A 5,970-nucleotide genomic window follows, 5' to 3' on the forward strand; every position below is an offset into this window, starting at 1 on the left:
GTTGGGTAACTATTATGTAACTTTTCATAGTTGGGTGACCAAATAAAATTTACTAATAGTTAAGTGACTATTAATGTAATTTTCCCCAACTTTTATTGCTAGTTATTGATAGACAACTCTAAGCTATTTTACCCAAATAACTCAAAAAAAAGTTAATTACGTAAATGACCCTGATTCAAAAACAATCACTTAAATAACTTGAAATAAACAGTAAAATTGGGTTATGGGGGCTAGATGACCGACACCACTATTTTTTTTGTTAAAAAAATAATTTTTGAGGTTTTGGACAGTGTATGGTTGGCACCCATGTATTTTTTTCAAATTGTATCATACTGGTATATATTTATACCAATATTTAAAAAAAGTTAGGGTGCTAGTACACTGATGACCGGTACTCATTTATCTGATTAAAAAAATTTTGGGGGTGTCAAGTGTCGGCCAACAAAGGTCCAAACTCACCCAACAAAAGGGGATGGAAATATTGCGACATTAACCCCTCGTTTTCTCATCTTTTTTATTTCCCAAGTTTGATTACATATTTTATATTTTAAAATAATATTGGACTACTTATCATGTTGTTAATTATTAATATTGCATCACTCACATTATTATTAAATTTAAAAATTAATTTAAATTTAATATACACAATTAAACTAGATATTTTTTGATAAAATTAGAACCTGCTTTATTGATTTTCCATCTTTTATAATAATTCAATAAAACATTGCTAAATTATTATTTCTTTTATTTTAAAAAATAACATGTAATATATTTATAAATTTAGAAAAAAATTTAATAGTATTTAAAAATTTTAATTTTAAATAGATTTAAAATTTTAAATTTAGAAACAATGTGTAATATATTTATAAAAGAAACTTACCTTATAGATTAAATTAATTTATAAAATTAAATTTTAAAATATAAAAATAACGTGTAATATTACATTAATTTTATCCATGTGGGTCACACAAGCCAACCACCCAGGTTGTGTGAATCTATGTAATACCCCAAACCCGGTTTAGATGTTATGGCCAGATCATGAAGTGTCAGATCATGAGGTCTTACATAATTTGATTGAAAATTTCAATTTTTGTAATTGTTGAAAATAGTCATAAACTCTTAAAAATTCAGATTATTCGAAAACATATCTTATCCAAATTTTATTATTGAAAACATTGTTTGATTACATATTCTAAAAACTTATAATTTTGCTGCGGGGATTCCTTAAAAAGTGATATTTTGGAAAACACTGTTCGTTGTTTGAAAACCATTAATTTTGCAGAAAAATTAATATTGTCGATTAAACATTTAAACGATATTAAGAAAAATAATAAAGTAAAGTTCCAAACTCAAAATAGTCCAAAATATCCAGAGAGTCCAAAATTTACATAACTCTAAAACCCAAATTTAAATAAGTCAAATTTAAGAAAATAATGATTTAACCGAGTTCCCGAATGCACTGATCCGCCTAAGTCTAAGGGTTACTTGGAAATAGCAGTCAAACAGAAAGTGAGTTTTTGAAACTCAGTGTGCAACATATAGCTCAAATAGATAATTAATATCAGACAGATTTAACAGAATAGAGTCTTAACAAAGCAGTACAGATACAGATATTTTTTCTATCCCATCCGCTACACATCATCTCTGATGGTCCCAACACACCATATGGTGTATGAAACACACATCCAACCCTACACACCACTTAGTGTCGTTAAGGCACTTATAGAATATTTGCAGCTTTGTTGCCAGTATAATAGGCGAGTATCGCCACTCACAGAAACACTTTCTCCACATCATATAGCCCATCCCAGAAACAGACATAATCAAAGCAGAATCCTTACATGCTACAGTTTTACATGCATGACATATCATATACAAATCACATACATAACATTTTTTAGGTTTAGTTATCACATGGCATCTCAAAAATACTTACAGATAACATAATTTACACTAGCAGATGACCATATTTCATATTTTACAGTACATTTAATCACATACCAACCTTAAAGAAGGCCCATTGTCGATCAAGACGACGTGTACAGCCCTCAAGAAAAATCTTGAATTTTGGGCCCACACACGCCTGTTTGTTCTACACGGCCCAAATATCTCAAACTGTGTGTCACACATGGTCCAACACACGATCTGTCACACGGCCTACCACATGACTATGTGGCGTCAACTAGGAAATTTTTTGACTTTCAACGTTTTCTGTTTTTCATGTTTTTCGTTACACACCTAATTTGATTTTGATACAAATTCACCCACGACACTCCCGAAACCTAAAAACAGAATTCAATTCATCAACTTAGCAACGATTCACAAAATTAAATCAAGTAAACATATAACACGCAACACCCTTAATCAATTCCCCAAACATAATCAAACCCTTATCCAAGAATGAACAGCAACCAAGTGATTTGAGTTGCTGGAGGGACGCCAACTGTCTCACCATCTTCTCCTAAAATGATTCAATTAATTTAGAAAGATACAAAAAAACCCGAAATTGCAGTCTTCCCAAAAACTACCCACAACAATTCCAATTAAAAGAACAAAGAAAAACAAACGAACATTACCTTTACAAACCGAAAACCCAACAAAACAAATAGGATCAAGAACAACCGAAATAGTAACAAATGAGCAATGAGGCCACAAGAACAAAAGGAGAAATAATGGCATAATGGGGAACCAAGATAAAGATTAAAAGCAAAATAAAATAAAGAAAATAAAAGAAAGAATGAGCAAAAGGGCAGTAGCAAAAAAAAAAAAATTGAAGTGGGGCGTGCATGTGGGTGGAGAAAAACGTGGGTTTGTTTTTTTTTAAATAAAAAAAAACCACCATATCAGGGTTAATTACTAAACATAAGCAGCAAATTTAATCCTACTACCTAACAATTATCTGAAAAATAGTTTAAATTTAATTTAAACTCATTAACCAACTTGATAAAAATAATAAAAACATTCCTTATGCATACAGATATTCAAACACAGAACCTTAAGCAGATACACTAAACATTTAACCATTCAACTAGACCAAATCACATAACAAAACCCAACAAAACTAAACTTTAAAATTTTGGAGCGTTACAATCCACACGAATGTGTAGGTTAAAAATCAATATTCTTCCTAGGACCGTAATCGTTGTTCGAATCGAACGTAGGCCTACCATAGGGTCTGTATAATCTGAATTAGACATTGAAATTGTTATGTGACAATCTATTACTGAATAATCTGTTATTCTGACATATATATACATTTGTCATGAGATCTGAAAAGTAAGTGTGATAACATTACATGAGCACGATCTGAAATTGTATTACTGTGTACTCATATTTGGTATCTGTTAAATTTGCATATGCATCGAGATTGGGACTGTATAAAGAAGGAAGTGTGAGCAGATCTGCCAACTTTGGTGGCTAAGCCACAATTATTTCTAATTTTGGCAATTTATCGCATTCTGATTTGGCAGCTAGGCTGCAATTATTTTGAAACATGACATACATTCACTACGCGGTGTGTAGGGATGGATGGGTACTTGATGCCTTATTTGGTGTGTCGAAAATTTTTTTTTTTGAAAAAAATGGGGATCGACTTTTTAAAATGGAGTCGCCACTGATCTTTTATTGAGGTGTGACCGGTTCACCTTAAAAGTAATTTTGGTCTGCGAAATTTTAGAAAACAAGTTCGGGAGTCGGTTACGCACGAGGAAGGGTTAACACCCTCGTAACACCCAAAATTGGTACCGAATTGATTGTTTAATGTCTTAGTGTCAAAATTTTTAAAAAAGATTCTAAAATACGACCCTTTTTAGTTTAAATTTGAATAAACCAAATTGAATGATAAGATGCACTCATTTCGAAGAAATAAATTGTCACACTCAGTGAGTTAGAGTGCTACATTTTAAATCCTCAAAATTAGGTTTATCTTTTGACTTTTAAAACTTATGCATTTTGAGAAGGATATTTGGTTATTTGGGTCGAATGAAAAATCAAAACCCAGTAAGTTAGGGTTCAATTTCCAAAATTCCTAAATATCAAATATTACCTTCATTTTTATTTAGAAAAATCCTCGTCTCAAGGAAACAACATGTCATATCCAATGCGTTAAGACACAACATATTGAATTTCCCGAGAATGAGCTTTTTATTTATGTAGAAATTCCGGGTTCCTTGAATTCAATGAGAAAAATTGAAGTCCAGTAAGTTAGGGCACAATATTCTCAAGAATCTTAGATGCCGAATATATTAAAATTTTATGGATAAAAACGGTTTCAATGTTTTAATAAAATGTAACCTCTTAAACGAACAGATTGCGATTGAATGATAACGTACAACGCAAAAGGATAAATCGAAAATAAGATATACATTTATGAAATACAAACAAGCATATCAACAATAATCTCAACCACATGCTACAAAAATGCCAGCATTGACTACTAATAGGGAACTAACTGGAATTATTATTAGTAAAGCGCATGTAAAAATCTAGAATGAATAATGTATGAAAATTGAAACTAATATATATTATACATGAAATAATAATGTACTATTGATCCTTTAAAATAGACATAACAAAAAAATAGAATTAATCTATACAATATCTATATTAATGTGAAAAAATAATACAAGAAAAGTGAAATTTTATATAATATATAATATATGTAGGGGTTGAAATACGCCAAGGATGCTAAAATATTTGAAAGAAATAAAATATTTGTATGATAATATGAAATCAATAATATATCATATATGTATGTATGTATAATATAGATTATGTATGTAAATATATAAAATAGTATTATATCAGGATGTTATCATATAAACCTTTTAAAGCATAGAAATATATATAAGTGAACTTAAAAATAAAAATTGAAAATATATTATATTGGTTTAATAAAATAATATATAATAAAATTAAATAATAATAATAATAAAGTAACTAATTTAATAACAAAAATAACAAAACAGATTACTAATTTGAACTTATAACAGAAATTTAGGGGCAAGGTATGCAATAAAATGAAATGAAAGAGACCGAATTGAAATTAATTTAAAATCAGAGGGATCAGAACAGACATTAAACGCACAAATCCCACCTAGCAACCAAGTCAGATCATCGGAAACGGCGTCGTTTCGAACGTTCGTCTCCTCAACTGACAGAAAGATGTAATTGAAAACAAGATCGAAATCCGTGGCAAAATTAAAAAACAAAAAGGATTGAATTGAAGTAAATAGAAAAAATAGAAGGACCAAACACGCGAATAAGCCATTTAACAAATAACGCCCGGATCCCCCATGGCACGGGTCGGGTCGCGCGCGAGCTGCTGGGCAATGGTCAATACGGCACCATTTTGGAGCCACTGGTTTAGCTCTAAACGGTGTCGTTTCGAATGATATATAAATGCCACAAAAAAAACCCTAAGTCATTAGCCTCCTAACCACTTTAAACAGATCTAAAAGACTAAATCTTTCCCCTCTGCCGCCTCCGATTGTGGAACCCCCTTCGGGTCCGATTTGAACGGAGTAAACAGGGTTCCGTCGGGGTGCCTTTGCGAAGGTAAGATTCTCCTCTTTTTCTTTTTATTTTAAGTATATAAAAGGAGCAAGAACAGAACAATAGAAAAAGAAAAAAACTTTGAAAAGAAATCACCTTCTAAAACTCAGTTTTTTTTTCTTTCCTTAACCTTTTTTTGTATTGATATTCTCCGTGTCAGACAAAAAAAAAGGATCCTCAGTATATCAAGAAATAAGGCTTTTATAGCCAAAAAATGAAAAAAAGACTCTATTCTATTTTTCTTTTTCTTTTTCCCGTTTCCTTTTTCTTTTGTCCTCATTCTTCTCTGCATTTTTGTTGATTGTCTGTTTGCTGCACAGGTACGGGTACGAGTGACATGGCTCGACACGTACGGAGGCAGAGGCTGGCGTGGAGAGGCTCGGAGGCGTGGCTCGTGGGGCTGAGGGAAAGCCCTGG

Source organism: Gossypium hirsutum, chromosome D05, assembly GCF_007990345.1.
Source record: "Gossypium hirsutum isolate 1008001.06 chromosome D05, Gossypium_hirsutum_v2.1, whole genome shotgun sequence".
NCBI classification, from domain to species: Eukaryota; Viridiplantae; Streptophyta; class Magnoliopsida; order Malvales; family Malvaceae; genus Gossypium; species Gossypium hirsutum.